The sequence below is a fragment of the Leuciscus leuciscus genome (assembly GCF_965113295.1).
Source record: "Leuciscus leuciscus genome assembly, chromosome: 2".
In the NCBI taxonomy this organism is placed as follows: Eukaryota; Metazoa; Chordata; class Actinopteri; order Cypriniformes; family Leuciscidae; genus Leuciscus; species Leuciscus leuciscus.
Genome location: NC_138726.1, coordinates 50362408 through 50385580, shown reverse-complemented (window position 1 = coordinate 50385580; position 23173 = coordinate 50362408). Strand labels below are relative to the sequence as shown.

The 23173-nt window shown below is 35.6% G+C and overlaps 2 protein-coding genes across 2 annotated transcripts in view; both read right to left on the bottom strand.

Moving 5' to 3' along the window:
• Positions 1-23173, bottom strand: part of LOC309488163 (uncharacterized protein) — a 120662-nt gene that overhangs the window by 19849 nt on the left and 77640 nt on the right. The gene's annotated exons all lie outside the window — the stretch shown is intronic.
• The window catches only part of LOC309488272 (uncharacterized protein), a 99585-nt gene that overhangs the window by 49450 nt on the left and 26962 nt on the right, over positions 1-23173 (bottom strand). The gene's annotated exons all lie outside the window — the stretch shown is intronic.

The following is a 23173-nucleotide window of genomic DNA, read 5'->3' as shown; positions in this document are numbered from 1 at the left end:
ATGTCATAATTATAATGTAATTATTATTATATTATTAAGATATTAATAATGTGACTGATAGTATTGGCTGCCTATTAATTAAAACATAATTTCTACTCTTAAAAAAAATCAATAGACATGTCCTTATTTTTCTGTTTCCTTTGTTTCTAGGATGTTGATGTACAGAGATATTCAGTGTTTGAAATATTGCTCAATTTAAATGCAACCAAACATATGTCGTTCGTTACCATCCAACAGTGGACCTTTCTTGAAGATCTAATTCAAAACTTTTGAGTTGACTTGCTGCATCTGGTCATTTTGAAGAAACAAAAATGAAACACACAATTTTCTTTTAAGGTCTTTTTTCATAATATAACTTCAAATATGCAAAAAATAATAATATTTTAAACATGCCAAGATGGAATATCATCTCTGAACGATTTCTACCTATACAAGAGGGGACTCGCAATAGCCTGCAATGGAACTGTGTGTGTGTGTGTGTGTGTGTGAACAGTTAAGTCTGTCTTTATTTTGTAACTATAGTTACAAAATAAAGACAGACTTAATTGAATTGAATTGCTTGAGGAAAGACCATTTAAATCTACAACGGGGTAAAAAATACAGACGGTCCGGCAGCAACAGTTCAAAAGCAGAGGTGAGAATATCCTCTTATCATTCATAATATAATTTTTTTACTTTCTATGCTTGGTTATGCAGTCCCTAACAATTTACTTGCCATTGTTATGTGTCATTGCACACACACATACATATCTATATTACTAACAGACCAATGTCGCTCTACACTGGCCGAGAGGGGACTCTCGGAACGATCTCTATCTATACAAGAGGGGACTTGGCTGCAATGGAGCTGTGTGTGTGTGTGTGTGTGTGTGTGTGTGTGAACAGTGAAGTGAACTGGCAGTGAAGTCTGTCTTCATTATGTAACTATATATATATAGTATATTATATAGTATATTATATATTACGCCTTTTATCATTCATAACATTATTTTTCTTATTTAACGCTTATTTTCTCTCTTCATAGATACTTTCTATGCTTGGTTATGCAGTCCCTTTAGGGTTTATAGGATTAATCAAACAGAAATAGCTCTTTAAGGTAACGATTTCAGGTCACTATAGTGACCTATATTTAGTATAGCGTAAAGCATACTTTATACAGTGAATAATGATTTTATTAATCAAAATGAACTTCGCGTCCCCAGTTGGATGGTAAAGAACGATACGTGTTTGGCTGCTTTGTACATTTCTTGCCATCACAAACACACTGTAAAGATTTTGGAGGTCAATCTCAAAATGTTATGTCGACTTGCTGCACTGAACATTTTTAGTTGGTTCAGTTGAAATATATGAAGTAGGGATGTTCATTTAACATTTTGTTTTCTGACTGAAAGCTGATGGTTGTTAACCAGTCATCATCAGTTAACTGACATGATTTGAAGGTTAGATTAGAATTAAATGGACTTAGAATAGATAGGTGTCTGTGACTAGGGCTGGGCATCGTTCAGAATTTTTCGATCCGGTGCCAATTTCGATACCTCAGTTTCGATACCGATTCCTAACGATACTTTTTTCGATACCATATGTTTTAAAATTAATTTCAACATCAACAAAAATACATTAAACACAAAGCTTTTATTTTCCACCTTAATTGTGAATCAAAACAGTTATCAAAATAAAATAAAAAATCTGGTAAAACTACTCACTTAGCATGTCCACAAAACGTATATTTTTCTCTCCGTTTTGGCCTTCCGTCCACACGGAGACGGCATTTTTATTAATGAAAATGAAGCTTTTTTGAAAACGCACTCCATAGTGGATACATTTGAAAACGCGGCAATACATGAGAGCAGTTGCGTTTTAGACCAAACATACGGTGACTGCGTGCGACCTGGACCGCATCAGTGAATGGTGAGATATCTTACTAAATAAAATTATCCTGTCAGACGAATTGCGCGATAACTTCATTATTTATTTTTCCATCTGAATCATATCAGTGATCTTTGGTGGGGATTAACACATGCGCAGTAAGGTGAATTAAGCGTTTTCAGGCGTTTCTCAAAAGTTTCTCATCCACACTGAAACGTCCGAAAACGCCTGAAAACTATGGCAAGCCAAGAGGCTCAGAAATACGCCATAGATTAATCGCGTTTAAAGCCAAACGCCGTCAAATACGGCGTTTTAAACCGTATTGGACGCCGCAAAATACGCCGTTGTAATTACAAACGCCGTAAAAGACGCGCGAAATACGTCAATGACGCCGTATTTGACGGCGTTTTAGTGTGCATGGAAAGCGCCGCTTTTTACGCCGTTCATCTCGCCATTTGACGCCGTAAAAAACGCCGTTTTGGTTGCACAGAGCGCGCGCTATTTTACGGCGTTTTGCTTATAATATAATGAGACACGCCCACTGATTTCCACAGCCAGTAAGTTTGAACTGTTCTCTCCCAATCAATGATGAACTGAGTCAGACCAGACGAATTCAGCACGGATCATTTGTGGTAATCCAATTCTTGCTCATATATGAGGAGTTATTAAACAAGGAAAATAATCCAGGTCGTATTGGCTTAACTCGGCACATTTCCATCTAAGTGCTGAATAACACAAAATATTGATATAACCCATAGAATGCCCTATGAATTTGTGTGTTTTAAATAGGCCTAGCCTATTTGAAAAAAATAAATAAGACGAATGTATTTTTTGCTATTTCTAAAAAATGTGGCAGGTTTGTTGGTAGGTCTATAAGCTTCTCCTTCCAGAATTAAATAGTGTTCCGATTTTTGTAGGCTAATTAAATTCGTGTTTTATTCATATTATATTCATTAATAAAAAATAACATAGCCTAGTTATTTCTTTCCCACATTTGAGTCATTATTCTTAAAAGAAATGTAAATTATGCTTGCAACAATAGCTGTAGGTTAATTGGCCTGGATGAGTGTGATTGGCCTAATATTGTGTCCCAGACCGGCATTAAATAATTCGTGAATATTTGTAAAAATTCGTGGCTTGAAAGAGTTGGAAAATTGACAGTTCTGTCGATGTTTTGCCCAGGCAGGGTTAGTAAAGTAAAACTAAAACTATTAAAAACATTTAAATGCTAATCGAAATAAACCTGAAATAAAGGAAAATATAACTATTAGTTGAAAAACTTAAACTAAACGGAAATGAGAAATGTTTTTATTTTATTTTATTTTGATCAACAAACTGGATTCATTTCGTTTTTTTTTTTTTCTGCCACCTTCAACCGACGCGATCTTCCATTCATTAACCGACACGATTATGTTAAATTAAAATTAAATTAAATTAGAATGAACAAGTGACTGTGACCCATTAAAAATACCAAAAATATTTTTTTGTTTTAGCCTGCATGTAAAATAGCAGCAACAGAATAGGGGGATTCATCATCGTAGGCCTATTCACCTGTAGTGCTTCTGTGAACGGAGAAAAAACAGGATAACATCCATAACTCTATACTCTATCCATAATTCTGATACAATGTCTGAACAATCCGGCGACTCAAAACGGGGGTTGGAGGTAACGGAACAAAAAAAATAATAATTACACTGCCTACGTAGCTTCTCTGCAGGGGCGGCGCCAGCGATTTTTTAACTCATGTGCTGAGGGGGTGCTAGATCATTGACAGGGGGAGATGCGCAAAACTTGGCCACTACATATTTAATATTCAGTTATTTTAATGATCACAATTCAAGTTTTATTAAATTGAACAAGCGCAACATTCAGCATTCAGCACAATCAAATATTCTAAAAGATGTAGGCTATTATTAATAATAATGTTATATCAACATAATATCTCGTTATTTCGACATAATATGTGTGCGTGCAACAAGCAAGATGTGCATTTGTAAATCCGGTGACGCGTGCATTGATTTTTATTAATAAACTAGTGTTTCTGACTGTCTGCTGCAAAGATGAAGTTGACGATCGCCATATTCGTAGTGAACGCGCGAGAAATGCACATAATGGATTACATAATCAGAGAGTAGCCTGAATTTATTTTTTTTAATTTTGAATTATTTCGTTTAAAGACATTTCAAGCTTTGTGTATTTGATGTATTTCTCATGTCTGTGTGAGGCATACACTGAGTTTCGTTAAGTTAGGATGAGATGCGCTCCAGTTCACGTGCAATGCAAGTGACAGCGCGGGCGCCTCCATGATTATATTGTCCATTATATTTGCTTATTCATTAAATCCAGACAATTGGTTGATGAAAAATTGATTAAAATTAAGATACAATTTATACAAAACGAAATTCACTTTAAAGAAAGGATTTCTACAAAACAAAACTTAATGAAGTGGTCAAAATCATGTCTGGCCCACTGCATGTCTCATATTGCACATCCTATCTTACTAGTGCTGTTCACTTTTCATAAATCAACATAAATGGAAAAAAATTACATTATAATATTTTAACAAATATTAAACTAAATGTGCTTATTTAATGGCTACAACAGTACAGGTCTACAGACTCTCTATTTGTACAAATTGCTGCACATTCATTTAATTCTGAATTTTGCACACACAAGTTGAAAGGCATTTGTTCAAATCAAGTTCACGGATAATTGTGCGTGCATTTATTAATCATTATGATACTAAAATCATAACAAAGTGGGCTATGCTATGTACAAAACAAATCAGATGAGCCCAGAACGCAATTCCACGTTAAGTATTTTCCCCCCATAGAAAACCATTATGAGAACGCTTAATGTGGCTTATTGCAAATTAGAATGTCCCCTTATTATGTCGAAATAACAAGATATTATGTCGATACTACTGCTGTGTCCACCATGGTCTCCACATTCTTGATCAGCGGAAACTATTTTTGCTTGTTTGGGATCTGACTGGCCAGCGTAGGCTATTTGAAAAAGTTAAGCAAACTTTGTTGTCTTTTTTGACATTTTTTCCCTGAGTGAAACGATCGAGGCTAACAGCAATCTCAACTAGAACAACAAGCGCGCAAGTCATGTGTCACCCATGTTCACATGTTCCGGCGTGTTCCGGCTCAAATTAAGCCCTGTGTGACACCCTTTTAAAATGTGAAAATCCTATTAATTTTGCTTTATTGATTTGAATGTTCTTTAATATTTTCTTTAATTTCAGTTTATTATTTAGCTTGGATTATTTGAATATATAAAATGAATAATTCCTTGGGAGCATACGAATTGGATTACCACAAATGATCCGTGCTGAATTCGTCTGGTCTGACTCAGTTCATCATTGATTGGGAGAGAACAGTTCAAACTTACTGGCTGTGGAAATCAGTGGGCGTGTCTCATTATATTATAAGCAAAACGCCGTAAAATAGCGCGCGCTCTGTGCAACCAAAACGGCGTTTTTTACGGCGTCAAATGGCGAGATGAACGGCGTAAAAAGCGGCGCTTTCCATGCACACTAAAACGCCGTCAAATACGGCGTCATTGACGTATTTCGCGCGTCTTTTACGGCGTTTGTAATTACAACGGCGTATTTTGCGGCGTCCAATACGGTTTAAAACGCCGTATTTGACGGCGTTTGGCTTTAAACGCGATTAATCTATGGCGTATTTCTGAGCCTCTTGGCTTGCCATAGAAAACGCTAGTGTGGACGGAGAGCGTTTATAAACAAAAACGCCGTTTTCAAATGTATCCGGATTAATGTAGACATAGCCTAACATTAATAAAATGACTGCCTGTCAGTCAGTCATCAGGGGAGAGAAAACACCATTGTGGCTGCTTGTTTAGTAAGAGGAAGTGTAACGTCAACAGCACCGCGACCGCTTTCTGCTCGCCATTAAATTAATATCATATCGCAGCAAACGCTGTCTGCGTGAAGTTTTAAAAAACTGTTACCACACTTGAGACCAACCGTGACTCTCTGTGACTTCAGCAAAACTGCAAACAGTTTAATCCGTCCGCACCTCTCCGTGTGTGTGTGGGTCGGAGCTCCGCTCTTTGTCAATATGCAGAGAGGACAGATAAGCTTGCGCTTACGCGCTCAGATGGAACCGAAATTTGGCACCGAAAGATAAAGAATTTTTCGATACTCATAGAATTGGAGTATTTTTTTCGATACCATAAAAGTATCGAAGTTCGGTACCCAGCCCTATCTGTGACCAATTCAAAAACCTAAAAAATGTAGATTTACATGTGCAAATAGCAGCATAAACAACAGAACATGAGGATTCACACATCAAGCACCCGCAGTGCTTCTGTGAACACAGTAAACCAGAATAAAAGTGTATATATAACTGTATATATAATAAATAGGCCAACTTAAATGAACAATTAACAAAACTAAAGTGCAATAAAGAATGGACACTTCAGGACATAATTTTCAATTTACACCTGACAATGCAAGCTTTTGAAAACGAGTTTCAAAGTGCAAGGTTTTGAAAACGATGCCTTTACCATCTGCATGTAAACAACATAAACGTGAATTTGTGAAATTGGTATGTCATTCCAACCCGGTCACACTAAATGTGTCTCTATAGCACACATTGTGTTTATTGTGCAATTTATACGCGAAAAGGAGTTTCTGTGTGCATATGATACGCATGGGTGGGTTTAGGGTAGGTTTAGTAATGGTGTGTAATATGTATTATATGTTTGGTTAGGATTAGTGTTGTAGGGTGCATGACATGTGTATTCACCTTATTTTCCACGAGGGTGACGCCATTACGTTCGTTTTGTCATCTTACTTCGGGCTGAGAGGGACCTCAACTTCCGTCTGAAAGGACGCTAGTTTCTAGACGTAATTCTATTGTTCTAACGGTAAAATATGTCAAGTATTGTATGGTCAGTTAGGGGCTGCCATAACAATTGGATTAAGAGGATAGAACAATTTAACCAACAGTGTTACGAACACAATGTAAAGCGATCGGAATGTTGTGGTGTACTTTACGATTTACACCCGGATGTGCCGTGTCAGTTTAGCGGAAGTCGGATGACAAATTGCGGAAGCGCAAAGTATTAAAAGTGGGCGGGGCGGAATAAGGTGAATTACACGCAATAAAGTGCTATCATATGAATGTATTAAATGCATGAATAAGCCTTTCTGCATCTGACAGGGATAAAGAAGTTTGAATTCTGGCAATATTTTTAAGATGGAAAAATGCAGATTTTGAAACCATTTTGATATGGGCATCAAATGACAAATGCGGATCAAAGATAACACCTAGATTTCGCACTTGTGATGCTGGAGACAATAATTCAGAATCAGAAAACAGACTTAGACAGTTATGTTTGTGCAAATCTGTCAGCATACCAAAAAGTAACAGTTCCATTTTTGATTTGTTAAGCTTAAGATAGTTGTCATGCATCCATACCTTTATTTCTTCCAGACATACGGTAAGAGCTGTAATTGCGAGATTTGGATCAGGGAGTGAGCTAACATAGATCTGCATGTCATCAGCATAACAAGGAAAAACCCCGTACCGTACTTTCTAATAATGTCACCAAGCGGCAACATATAGATGCAGAACAAAGTAGGTCCTAGTACTGACCCCTGCGGGACACCCTGCTGTACTAATGTTGCCTCCGATTTGTTCTTCCCCAAATAAATATACTGCAAAGAGATGCCAGAGGTGCCTAACAAAACACGCAACCTGTCAAGGAGGATGATATGACATAGAGGGCCCTATCTTGCACCCAGCGCAAGTGACTTTGTACACCGATGCATGTATCATTCCTATTTTGCACCCGCGCAAAGCGGACTTTTCCCTCCACAGAAGCACGTCGGTTAACTAAGAAATACACTTGCGCTCCCGGGGGCGGTTCAGCGCAAAGAGGAGGCGTGTTCCGGCGCAAACGGTCCTTCTTGCTATTTTGCAGGTTTAGAAAACAATTGCGCCACTAACCAGGAAAAAATAGTTTAAAGTCAGTGGCGCGTTGCGCATGTTATTCATATGCTATTTTAAGGGCGCATGCTTGGCCATAATCAATGTAGCGTGTGCACAACGCGCACTTTGATTCTCTCATCTACACAGAAGCAGCAGTTTTCATTTTTGCAAATCATACATTATTACGATAGATAGATAGATAGATAGATAGATAGATAGATAGATAGATAGATAGATAGATAGATAGATAAACAATTTATTATAAAAGCATACATCTAGCTTACACATTTACCCAAATTAACCGAAGTTAATTTGGGTGGGTTTCTCCATTTCAATGTAACTTCTCTCTTTTACGGCCGTGACGAGAGCGTTGCTCTCCTTGGCTGTGAACCGCTGCTGGCGCGCGCCTGGCAAATCCGCCGTTACAATAGCAATCCGCTATGGAAAAAGCGCATCTGCTCTTAAAGGGATTGTGAGATGACGCTCTGATTGGTTTATTTCACGTTACGCCCAAACCACACCTATGAATAATGAAGCTACTTCAGACCAACCCATTTTAGATTTGCGCCTGGCGCAAGAGTCATTTATCCCGCCGGGAAAATAGCAACAGCGCCGAGACCCGCCCACAAAGTTACTTGCGCTTTGCGCTTTGACACTTGCGTTTCAGATCGTTAAAATAGGGCCCATAGTGTCAAAAGCAGCGCTAATGTCTAGCAGAACCAAAATGCTGCAAGCACCCATATCAGCAGAAACATTAGGCGTTTCTCAATAGCAAGTACGCACAGTTTGGACTTGCCAAGTCCAGCTCAGGAGAATGACTCCCGAGGACGCGAGTCCGGTAATTCTGCTAATGGAACAGCACGTTCTTCAAAGCGTCAGTCAGCTCGCTCTGCTACTCCGGTTATCTCTGTATGTACATTTTAGGCAACAATAAAACAAAATATGTTATAAAACACCACACTGCCTCTTTTCGTTTTCATTTAAAGAAATCTTAAACATTATAGCCACACAAATGGTGATTGCCTGGATCTCACAACCTGGATCAAATTTTCATAAATCTTTATAAATAAACCACAGATTTGAGCTTTAAACAACTACATTCTCGCCTGAAAAACTCTTAAATTTACATTTCGTGACACAGTAACAGTAGTATTATATGTCAACTGTAAATTAAAAGATGGCGCTTCTTATGTTGTCATTCCCCTTGTAGCACGCGCAAGTGACGATTCTCTGTCAACCAATCAACGTCCTGCAGTTAGTCTAGCTCCACCCTTTAGTACCATACCACTGTGCTGGTACCCCAACGGAAGGGTACCCAAAAAGTGTTAAGGTTCGGCTTTTTGGTACCATTCACAACTTTTGACAGTGGAAACGGAAATAAATGCATACCGTACCGTACCGTACCGCTCAGTGAAAACAAGCCATTAGAGATTAGAGTCGAATCTTCCCTAACAATTTTTAAGTCTCTTTTAAAAAGGTATTTGTTTTCTCTGGCGTATTGATTTTTTTTTTTTTTAATGTATATATTATATTATATTTTTGTGTATTAGAGTGTGTATATTTAGGATACGTATTTAGTTGTCTTGTACAGCACTTTGGCCAGTCTTGTGGCTGTTTTAAATGTACTTTATAAATTAATTAAACTTGAAACCACTGATTGTAATAATACATCAAAATTCTTACTGTCAGTTAACCGGTTAGTCATAGTATTCTCAATGTATTTTAACACTGGCACTTTAGTTGAACCATCTGAATATTTTAAATGCAACAATCAACATAAAATTGAGTTTTGACCTTTGTGTATTTTTTTTACAGTGTATTTTTTAGGGCAATAAACCCAGACAGCAACATAGTGTTGGCCCAGATCCGGCCCACATCCGGGCTGTGTGGATTCCAGATGTGGGCCAGATCCGGGCCGATACTATGTAGCTGTCTGAGACTGGTGTTTTAGTGTTATTATGAACATCGCCATCACATTCAGAGATACTGCTAAATGTAAAAGCAATCAAACGTGTCATTCTTTATTATCAAACAGTGGACAAAATAAGTAAATTTGTGTAATGAAATGAATATAACATGTGCATGCATACTGCTGCTGCTTATCTTTAGCATGTACACTAACTTGTGTGGAAATGGGCATGGAATGGTGAAAAAATGCTGACCTAAAAATTGTTACACTTAATTTAAGTGATATTACTTAACATTAATGAACCAACATACAATAAAACTACCAAAACACATCATTCATGTCTCAAATTAAGGCATTCTTTCAGAACTCTAGTGAAGGTTTCAGCCAACAAACATAAATTAAATATACAAAACAAAAAACACACAAACAACAGGCAGCAATATGCACTATTTTCTGCTGTTCAGAATTCAATGCAGTTTATGTTACATGGTTCATGTTTACATTAATGTACAAACCTTTTGTATAGATGGTGATGAAAATGAAAGACTAAGACTTGTGTATGTGTTTAGCTACATCTTATTTTTTCTGATTTAAAAAAAATAATATTTCAGAATAATATATATCAATGTGGTATACGGTAGAAATATTACACATTTCAGTCTAGCTTAGGTTTTTAAATTAAATAACACAGTCTTGGAAATAATATGTAAGCATGTGCAAATAAGCCTGTATAGTAAATCAAGTTCTGTTGGTCTTTGTGTTTAAGTGAGAAATTAATTCATTTAAATTGAAAGATCTCAATGTTTATAAGATCTTTCAATTATGTTTAACAGTTTTGAGCGTATAAAAGAGTGTATAAAAATGGGCTCTGAGTTTTGGCAGTGGTTGTGTCTAAGTGAAATATGTAGTTTGGAAGATGTAGTCACTGAATGCATTAATACAACATTGAATGACACAGACATTTGCAACACTTCTACAGTAATACCGTAGTAAAATATATTCAGAATCTAAAAAATTAAATACTATCAAAACAATTAGATGTAGCTGAACACATACAGGTATTAATCTTTCAGTTTCATCACCATCTATAAAAAGGGGAAACTTGGGGGAAAATGTGTACTGTACTGTAAACAATGACCATGTAACATATAATGTTGTGAATTCTGAACAACAGAAAACAGCAGAAATATTTTATAATGCTTCCTGTTATTTGTGTTTTTTTATTTAACGTGTGTTTTTTTGGGGTAAAACCTTTTCTAGTGTTCTGGAAGAATGAGTTGATCTGACACATGAATGAAGTTTCAGTGCATTTTGAATGTGAAATGAACTGCTGTCAAGCTGTAAGTTGGTTTGGAGAAGATATCATGGTCTTTTAACCTGACATCATTTAAGACATCATTTAAGACTGTGGTATAAATGATTGAATGATTTAACCATAACTCATTACTATCCTTGATTTCTAAAATAGGTATTTTTCATATGTATGTAGACTAGGCTGTGTATATTGAGTTGTTGCACTTCCCCCCCCCACACACAATTTACATATCAATGCAGGAAGGCCTTAAAGGCCAGTGTTTGTCTCAGGTGAGAGCCAACAACCCCCAGAGTCCTGTTACCAATATCTGTGCAACTTCTCAAATACACTAGAATAAACTAGAGAAAACGCTGGGATTTACCCTGCCAAATTAAATTAAATTACAGGTTTTTACAATCACTAGGACACATTTCTCAATATTTAGGTACATTTTCAAAACTCTTCACTCAGTTCTCCTAACCAACTTACAGCTTGACAGCAGTTCATTTCACATTCAAAATGCACTGAAACTTCATGTCTCAGATCAACTCATTCTTCCAGAACATTAGAAAAGATTTAACAACAAACACACTTTGTCACTCATAAAACAAAACAAAAAACACAAACAACAGGAGCATTACACAATGTTTTCTTTTGTAAAATGCTTTCATAAAACAAGAATGACACTATCTACTGTTTATAATTCACTGCAGTTGATGTTACATGATCCTTTTTGATTACAGCCCAGTTATCATCTATGATAATATTGAGCAGGTGGATACCTATAAGTATATAGGTGTGGTCATTGATCGTTCATTTACTTGGAAAGCCCACATTGATTATCTTTGTTCAAAATTCCGGCAACGATTGTATTTTTTTAAGAAGACTTAGGCTGTTTGGTGTAAATCAGAGAATTATGCAATTATTTCATTATGCCGTTTTAGGTAGTCTTTTAAATTATTGGATGCACACTTCATATGGCAATCTTTTGGTCCAATTAAAATCACAGCTTGTACGTCTTGTGAAAACTGCAATGTTAAGTTATGGGTGTAAGAGAGTACTCATCACTTCAATCAATTTACGAATCGTGGATTTTAAAAAAAAATGCACAGACAATAGTGAGTGATTCAAGCCATGTTTTATTTCCAATGTATCAGATGCTGCCATCATGGAGACGGTATAGAGTCCCACTGAGTAAGAGGAACCGTTACAAAAAAATCATTTATTCCTGTATCTATTAATATGTTAAATAGCCAGATGTAGTAATGCCGTTTTTTTAAAACTCTTTTTGGTTTGTGTGTGTATGTATATGTTGTGTACTAATGCAGCTTTGAGTCCAAGACAAATTTCCTGAAAAAGGGCAATAAAGTAAAGTATACTAACAAACTAACTTTTTAACATTACTGTACTAAAATATTCCTAAGTTTCCCCTTTTGTATAGATGGTGATGAAACTGAAAGACTAACACTTACATCTAATTATTTTGATTATATTTTAGAATCAGAATATCTATTTCAATGTGATTGAAATTACTTGTTATTTTTAACAGTTTAACAGTACTATTATTATTAACAGTTTTAAAAAGAGTATGTAAACATGTGCAAATTAGCCTGTATAGAACATAAAGTTCTGTTGGTGTTTGTGTTTAAGAATAATGAATGTAAATGGAACAAAATGCATTCAATGACATCTTTCAAAGCAGTGATCCACAGTTTAGCTCACATAGACGGATGGTGTGATCACTGTGTGAAGAGAGTTTTGAAAAAGTGACTTTAGAATTGGGAAACTTACATTTTATTTGTGTTTGGAATAATCATTAATTTAGTTTCATTGCGAACATAGTGCTAAACAAGTAAACAAGATTTTATATTTAAATATTATATTATAATATATAATACTGATTTCAGAAAATCCCTGGGAGTGTGAATGAACAGAAATCAAACAATCGCGGGACAAATTATCAGTGTATTTTCCGGAATCTCTGTGTGAACGGGGCTTATGTGAGCCAAACTGTGGATCATTTATTATTGCTTTGGCAAATTTTTTTATTTATTTCTCACTTAACACAAACACCAACAGACATTTATGTTCTATACAGGCCAATTTGCAGATGTTTTAAATTCTGAATCTAAAAAAAACAAAAACAAAAAAATTATATTTAACTAAACACCTATACAAGTGTTAATCTCAGTTTCATATTTTTGTACAGTATTGTAAACGTGGATAATGTAACATTAACTGCAGTGAACAGTAGATAGTGTAATTCTTGTTTTATTTATTTTTTAAATACATTTTTACAAAAGAAAACTTTACAAAATAAATTTGGCAGGGTAAATCCCAGCGTTTTCTCTAGTTTATTCTAGTGTATTTGAGAAGTTGCACAGATATTGGTAACAGGACTCTGGGGGTTGTTGGCTCTCACCTGAGACAAACACTGGCCTTTAAGGCCTTCCTGCATTGATATGTAAATTGTGTGTGGGGGGGAAGTGCAACAACTCAATTCACACACCCTAGTCTACATACATATGAAAAATACCTATTTTAGAAATCAAGGATAGTAATGAGTTATGGTTAAATCATTCAATCATTTATACCACAGTCTTAAATGATGTCTTAAATGATGTCAGGTTAAAAGACCATGATATCTTCTCCAAACCAACTTACAGCTTGACAGCAGTTCATTTCACATTCAAAATGCACTGAAACTTCATTCATGTGTCAGATCAACTCATTCTTCCAGAACACTAGAAAAGGTTTTACCCCAAAAAAACACACGTTAAATAAAAAAACACAAATAACAGGAAGCATTATAAAATATTTCTGCTTTTTTCTGTTGTTCAGAATTCACAACATTATATGTTACATGGTCATTGTTTACAGTACAGTACACATTTTCCCCCAAGTTTCCCCTTTTTATAGATGGTGATGAAACTGAAAGATTAATACCTGTATGTGTTCAGCTACATCTAATTGTTTTGATAGTATTTAATTTTTTAGATTCTGAATATATTTTACTACGGTATTACTGTAGAAGTGTTGCAAATGTCTGTGTCATTCAATGTTGTATTAATGCATTCAGTGACTACATCTTCCAAACTACATATTTCACTTAGACACAACCACTGCCAAAACTCAGAGCCCATTTTTATACACTCTTTTATACGCTCAAAACTGTTAAACATAATTGAAAGATCTTATAAACATTGAGATCTTTCAATTTAAATGAATTAATTTCTCACTTAAACACAAAGACCAACAGAACTTGATTTACTATACAGGCTTATTTGCACATGCTTACATATTATTTCCAAGACTGTGTTATTTAATTTAAAAACCTAAGCTAGACTGAAATGTGTAATATTTCTACCGTATACCACATTGATATATATTATTCTGAAATATAATTTTTTTTAAATCAGAAAAAATAAGATGTAGCTAAACACATACACAAGTCTTAGTCTTTCATTTTCATCACCATCTATACAAAAGGTTTGTACATTAATGTAAACATGAACCATGTAACATAAACTGCATTGAATTCTGAACAGCAGAAAATAGTGCATATTGCTGCCTGTTGTTTGTGTGTTTTTTGTTTTGTATATTTAATTTATGTTTGTTGGCTGAAACCTTCACTAGAGTTCTGAAAGAATGCCTTAATTTGAGACATGAATGATGTGTTTTGGTAGTTTTATTGTATGTTGGTTCATTAATGTTAAGTAATATCACTTAAATTAAGTGTAACAATTTTTAGGTCAGCATTTTTTCACCATTCCATGCCCATTTCCACACAAGTTAGTGTACATGCTAAAGATAAGCAGCAGCAGTATGCATGCACATGTTATATTCATTTCATTAAACAAATTTACTTATTTTGTCCACTGTTTGATAATAAAGAATGACACGTTTGATTGCTTTTACATTTAGCAGTATCTCTGAATGTGATGGCGATGTTCATAATAACACTAAAACACCAGTCTCAGACAGCTACATAGTATCGGCCCGGATCTGGCCCACATCTGGAATCCACACAGCCCGGATGTGGGCCGGATCTGGGCCAACACTATGTTGCTGTCTGGGTTTATTGCCCTAAAAAATACACTGTAAAAAAAATACACAAAGGTCAAAACTCAATTTTATGTTGATTGTTGCATTTAAAATATTCAGATGGTTCAACTAAAGTGCCAGTGTTAAAATACATTGAGAATACTATGACTAACCGGTTAACTGACAGTAAGAATTTTGATGTATTATTACAATCAGTGGTTTCAAGTTTAATTAATTTATAAAGTACATTTAAAACAGCCACAAGACTGGCCAAAGTGCTGTACAAGACAACTAAATACGTATCCTAAATATACACACTCTAATACACAAAAATATAATATAATATATACATTTAAAAAAAAAAAAATCAATACGCCAGAGAAAACAAATACCTTTTTAAAAGAGACTTAAAAATTGTTAGGGAAGATTCGACTCTAATCTCTAATGGCTTGTTTTCACTGAGCGGTACGGTACGGTACGGTACGGTATGCATTTATTTCCGTTTCCACTGTCAAAAGTTGTGAATGGTACCAAAAAGCCGAACCTTAACACTTTTTGGGTACCCTTCCGTTGGGGTACCAGCACAGTGGTATGGTACTAAAGGGTGGAGCTAGACTAACTGCAGGACGTTGATTGGTTGACAGAGAATCGTCACTTGCGCGTGCTACAAGGGGAATGACAACATAAGAAGCGCCATCTTTTAATTTACAGTTGACATATAATACTACTGTTACTGTGCCACGAAATGTAAATTTAAGAGTTTTTCAGGCGAGAATGTAGTTGTTTAAAGCTCAAATCTGTGGTTTATTTATAAAGATTTATGAAAATTTGATCCAGGTTGTGAGATCCAGGCAATCACCATTTGTGTGGCTATAATGTTTAAGATTTCTTTAAATGAAAACGAAAAGAGGCAGTGTGGTGTTTTATAACATATTTTGTTTTATTGTTGCCTAAAATGTACATACAGAGATAACCGGAGTAGCAGAGCGAGCTGACTGACGCTTTGAAGAACGTGCTGTTCCATTAGCAGAATTACCGGACTCGCGTCCTCGGGAGTCATTCTCCTGAGCTGGACTTGGCAAGTCCAAACTGTGCGTACTTGCTATTGAGAAACGCCTAATGTTTCTGCTGATATGGGTGCTTGCAGCATTTTGGTTCTGCTAGACATTAGCGCTGCTTTTGACACTATATGTCATATCATCCTCCTTGACAGGTTGCGTGTTTTGTTAGGCACCTCTGGCATCTCTTTGCAGTATATTTATTTGGGGAAGAACAAATCGGAGGCAACATTAGTACAGCAGGGCGTCCCGCAGGGGTCAGTACTAGGACCTACTTTGTTCTGCATCTATATGTTGCCGCTTGGTGACATTATTAGAAAGTACGGTACGGGGTTTTTCCTTGTTATGCTGATGACATGCAGATCTATGTTAGCTCACTCCCTGATCCAAATCTCGCAATTACAGCTCTTACCGTATGTCTGGAAGAAATAAAGGTATGGATGCATGACAACTATCTTAAGCTTAACAAATCAAAAATGGAACTGTTACTTTTTGGTATGCTGACAGATTTGCACAAACATAACTGTCTAAGTCTGTTTTCTGATTCTGAATTATTGTCTCCAGCATCACAAGTGCGAAATCTAGGTGTTATCTTTGATCCGCATTTGTCATTTGATGCCCATATCAAAATGGTTTCAAAATCTGCATTTTTCCATCTTAAAAATATTGCCAGAATTCAAACTTCTTTATCCCTGTCAGATGCAGAAAGGCTTATTCATGCATTTAATACATTCATATGATAGCACTTTATTGCGTGTAATTCACCTTATTCCGCCCCGCCCACTTTTAATACTTTGCGCTTCCGCAATTTGTCATCCGACTTCCGCTAAACTGACACGGCACATCCGGGTGTAAATCGTAAAGTACACCACAACATTCCGATCGCTTTACATTGTGTTCGTAACACTGTTGGTTAAATTGTTCTATCCTCTTAATCCAATTGTTATGGCAGCCCCTAACTGACCATACAATACTTGACATATTTTACCGTTAGAACAATAGAATTACGTCTAGAAACTAGCGTCCTTTCAGACGGAAGTTGAGGTCCCTCTCAGCCCGAAGTAAGATGACAAAACGAACGTAATGGCGTCACCCTCGTGGAAAATAAGGTGAATACACATGTCATGCACCCTACAACACTAATCCTAACCAAACATATAATACATATTACATATTACACACCATTACTAAACCTACCCTAAACCCACCCATGCGTATCATATGCACACAGAAACTCCTTTTCGCGTATAAATTGCACAATAAACACAATGTGTGCTATAGAGACGCATTTAGTGTGACCGGGTTGGAATGACATACCAATTTCACAAATTCACGTTTATGTTGTTTACATGCAGATGGTAAAGGCATCGTTTTCAAAACCTTGCACTTTGAAACTCGTTTTCAAAAGCTTGCATTGTCAGGTGTAAATTGAAAATTATGTCCTGAAGTGTCCATTCTTTATTGCACTTTAGTTTTGTTAATTGTTCATTTAAGTTGGCCTATTTATTATATATACAGTTATATATACACTTTTATTCTGGTTTACTGTGTTCACAGAAGCACTGCGGGTGCTTGATGTGTGAATCCTCATGTTCTGTTGTTTATGCTGCTATTTGCACATGTAAATCTACATTTTTTAGGTTTTTGAATTGGTCACAGACACCTATCTATTCTAAGTCCATTTAATTCTAATCTAACCTTCAAATCATGTCAGTTAACTGATGATGACTGGTTAACAACCATCAGCTTTCAGTCAGAAAACAAAATGTTAAATGAACATCCCTACTTCATATATTTCAACTGAACCAACTAAAAATGTTCAGTGCAACAAGTCGACATAACATTTTGAGATTGACCTCCAAAATCTTTACAGTGTGTTTGTGATGGCAAGAAATGTACAAAGCAGCCAAACACGTATCGTTCTTTACCATCCAACTGGGGACGCGAAGTTCATTTTGATTAATAAAATCATTATTCACTGTATAAAGTATGCTTTACGCTATACTAAATATAGGTCACTATAGTGACCTGAAATCGTTACCTTAAAGAGCTATTTCTGTTTGATTAATCCTATAAACCCTAAAGGGACTGCATAACCAAGCATAGAAAGTATCTATGAAGAGAGAAAATAAGCGTTAAATAAGAAAAATAATGTTATGAATGATAAAAGGCGTAATATATAATATACTATATAATATACTATATATATATAGTTACATAATGAAGACAGACTTCACTGCCAGTTCACTTCACTGTTCACACACACACACACACACACACACACAGCTCCATTGCAGCCAAGTCCCCTCTTGTATAGATAGAGATCGTTCCGAGAGTCCCCTCTCGGCCAGTGTAGAGCGACATTGGTCTGTTAGTAATATAGATATGTATGTGTGTGTGCAATGACACATAACAATGGCAAGTAAATTGTTAGGGACTGCATAACCAAGCATAGAAAGTAAAAAAATTATATTATGAATGATAAGAGGATATTCTCGCCTCTGCTTTTGAACTGTTGCTGCCGGACCGTCTGTATTTTTTACCCCGTTGTAGATTTAAATGGTCTTTCCTCAAGCAATTCAATTCAATTAAGTCTGTCTTTATTTTGTAACTATAGTTACAAAATAAAGACAGACTTAACTGTTCACACACACACACACACACAGTTCCATTGCAGGCTATTGCGAGTCCCCTCTTGTATAGGTAGAAATCGTTCAGAGATGATATTCCATCTTGGCATGTTTAAAATATTATTATTTTTTGCATATTTGAAGTTATATTATGAAAAAAGACCTTAAAAGAAAATTGTGTATTTCATTTTTGTTTCTTCAAAATGACCAGATGCAGCAAGTCAACTCAAAAGTTTTGAATTAGATCAAGAAAGGAACGACATATGTTTGGTTGCATTTAAATTTAGCAATATTTCAAACACTGAATATCTCTGTACATCAACATCCTAGAAACAAAGGAAACAGAAAAATAAGGACATGTCTATTGAGTAGTAGAAATTATGTTTTAATTAATAGGCAGCCAATACTATCAGTCACATTATTAATATCTTAATAATATAATAATAATTACATTATAATTATGACATTTAGTTGCAGATCCCCTCTTGGCATGTTTTTTTATTTTTTTATTAAAAAATGCATATTTGAAGTTATATTATGAAAAATATAATATAATATATATGGTAACCCTTTATAATAACTATCCTATTAATCATTAGTTAAGCATTAGTAAACAGTTAAATCATAATTCATAAAGCAGACATTAATAAGCTGTTTATAAATACAGCTTTAAATGCTGTATTATTGATTTAGAAGGATATCTATAATGTGTTTAATAATTGTATTTTCATACTTTATTAATTATCAATTTATCATTTCTAAATGAAGTATAGCATTATTTACAAAGCAGTTATTTAGGAGTTGTCAGTGATTAATAAGATCACTTAGAGTAAATGTAGTAGATTCAGGGAGTTATAAAGCATTTAGTAGTGGTCAGTTCACTATTTTGTGAGCAAAAGTGAGGACTAGTTATGCCTAAAGCATTTATAAAGGAGATTTAAAGACTCAGTTATCTTCTAAACAGAAAAAGGAAACACACACAACACAACACAGTGATAGAGAACATAGAAATATGAACAGCCTTTAAATCTCCTACATAACTAGCATAACTAGTCCTCACTTTAGATGAGCTCACAAAAAATAGTGAACTGACCTCTACTAAATGTTTTATAACTACCTGAACTACAGTAGAAATACATGTTAATAAAGCATTTATTAACACACTAAGTTACTATTACTATATGTCTGAATAATAAGTGTATGATGTATGAATGTACATTGAAATAGTTGAATCATTTACTCACACTTTCTAAGGGATCTTATGAACCACTGACAACTCCTAAATAACTGCTTTGTAAATGATGCTATACTTCATTTAGAAATGATAAATTGATCATTAATAAAGTATGAAAATACAATTATTAAACACATTATAGATATGCTTTTAAAACAGGAATAAATCATTTATAACTGCATTTATATACTGCTTATTAGTGTATATTAATGCTTTATAAATTAATTAACTGTTTACTAATGCTTAACTAATGATTAATAGCGTGCAGTTATTATAAAGTGTTACTGAAGCAGTTAAACAGCAGCTCTACAGTCTCAGAGCCTCTCAAGGACAGCAGCCATTCAGACAATAGAGAAGTGTGAACGACGTGTGTTAATGGGCCACTGCAGTTCCTGCTCCAGCCTACAGGAGCGCTGCTGAGTATGGACTTAAACACACACACACATGTAAGTCCCCACTTGGTCAAAAATGTAAAAAATTAACCAGAGCGTGTTTTAGCTGATTTTAACATGTTTTAAAGCATGACCAACAGGGGACTTGAAAAATGTCCCCACTTGGCTCGACGGTCCCCTGTTAGTGAGTGTGTAACGACACCAAGGTCCCCTCTTAGATAGATAGACGAGTACACACAACACTCACACTCTCTCGCTCTCTCTCTCTCACACACACACACACACACACACACACACACACACACACACACACACACACACACACACACGATTATGTTAGTGTTATGTTACGATTGTCATTATATTGTAAAAACGTCTGTCCCCAAATCAATATTTGACGCGATTTGCCTCGTATTGTTGAGCACAGAACTGTTCATTTCTCCCTCGCTTACCGCATCTGGTTTTCTGGACTCGGAGGAGTTTTGGCGCTTCACACAACCAAATGTGACTACAGCCTCTCACAAGTTAGAAAGAAAACACAAAGCCAATCAGTTTAGCGATGTGTGTTCAGGAGGCGGGACTCAGATCTAAACCGTTTGTGTAATTGGCCAATTTTTTTTTAACGACGACAAGCCGGATGAAAACAAGCCGAAATGAACTGGTAGGAGTAACGAGGCTATTTTTAAAATGTAAGGAGTAGAAAGTACAGATAATTGCGTAAAAATGTAAGGAGTAGAAGTAAAAAGTCGTCTGAAAAATAATTACTCCAGTAAAGTATAGATACCCAAAATTTCTACTTAAGTAATGTAACGAAGTATTTGTACTTCGTTACTTGACACCTCTGTATATATATATATATATATATATATTTGTGTACCGGGTGGGCCGGCCCACATTGGCCAGCGGCCCACCGGGAAAAGTCCCGGTGCTCCAGATGGCCAGTCCGCCCGAACGCCACTGCGTGATTGCGTCTGAAGCACCTGTATAATGACTCATTGGAGGAACATCGTCCAGAATCGCTTTTCTGCTGGGCTATCATCCTCCACGCTAAGTTTCATGTGGTGGCCATAGCTGCCAAGCACCTTGCCTGATTGACATCTAGAGAGACACACTCTGGTATCTTGTTTCTTTTGTGGCGCACTGAGGTTAAGACCTACTATAAATGCAAGAGTTCTGGGGCTTTCTAGAGTAGTAGTTTTACAGGCCTATTATCCTCCTCCGTTTGTGTCGGCAGACCAGGGAAAGCTCCAGGGGCTCAGGTAATTATATGATGACACACTTGTTAGTATGGCGTAGTAGTGGGTATTATCTTTCCATAACGTCGCTACTTCCGACGCAGTGCGAGTTCCCTCAAAAGTTTCCCTTAAAATTTGCTATAGGTATCCCAGCGTTTCAAACACAGAAATGAGAAAAACTGTAAAGATTTTCTGTGAGTAATCATGTAAATTTGGACCTCTTTAAACAAAGCAATATCTTGACTTAAGAAGAATTTCAGAACAGAGCCTAGATTTGAATGGTATTTTTTCAATGTTTTTGGCATTTGAAAGCTGTGATAAATATCACAATTTCTAATTTCACACAATATAATTAAAAATTTTCATAGTTTGTGAAAAGATGCTTTGAGAGCACCAACTTGGTCAAGACCGCACCAAATTACAATGTTAAAAACATTATTTTCATGTTTTAAAGTTGGTGTTTGGGATAAAAAAGGGCCCATCAGTATTTATTGTATTGGGGCCCGTACATAGTTATAACCCTGAAATGCTCTGATACAGTACGTTTTTGGGCTTAAAAGCCATTAATATCACAAAGCACAGACTCCTCCTCAAAGTCAGCATTTGTCCATGAGAGAACATGTGATGTGAATAACAGCTCAAGTCAGAAGTACATAATTTTCCTGTAGAGTGACTGACAGGAAGAAACTGCTCAGTACAGACTGAGAGCTACTATGGTGAACATCAGCGGAGAAACATTACAACTTTAGACATGACTGTCAGCATAAAAATGCATACGTAAAGTAATTTTCCAAATATGTATATGTGCATACTGCTACTCATCAACTTGCAAGGATTTGCCTATGTATTAATTAACCTAATATATAAGGAGGTTTAGTTTGTGTGCACCTCTGTGCTTTTGTATGCAAACTTTTGCATGATTTTGCACAGTGTGGTTTGAGCATTTTTCCAACCACAGGACTGACCTGGTGTGTGTTTTCACACCTTTATCTGAATCAAAACCACACATGCATCATTGACAGGCAGTTTATTACTTCAGCTAACACTGGTAGAGGGGAACAAAAGCCCATCGATGCTTACAGGGTGACAAAAACATATATAAATAGTAACAGCTTATCATGACACTATAAACAATATACACATATTCTATTACAGTACATATACACATATACATATTACAAATATTTAAATTAATTTAAATGTATATATATATATATATATATATATATATATATATATATATATATATATATATATATATATATATATATAATTATTATTATTAAACATTTAGTTAATAAACATTTTTAATTAGGAAAATGGAAGCAATAAAATAATTGATTAATGGAAATTACATTAAACTTAAAAGTTTAAGCTGTGGTCAGATAGGACACACTTTTGTCCAGAAAGGGACAGAAACAAACCCTAAACCTAGAATAGTACGCCTAGAATTTCAACATTAAGTTAAACGTGTGATTTCTGAATACAGTCTAATGCACTGAAGGCCTCACACAGCTTATTTTCCTGGTCTCAGGGTGGAGGATT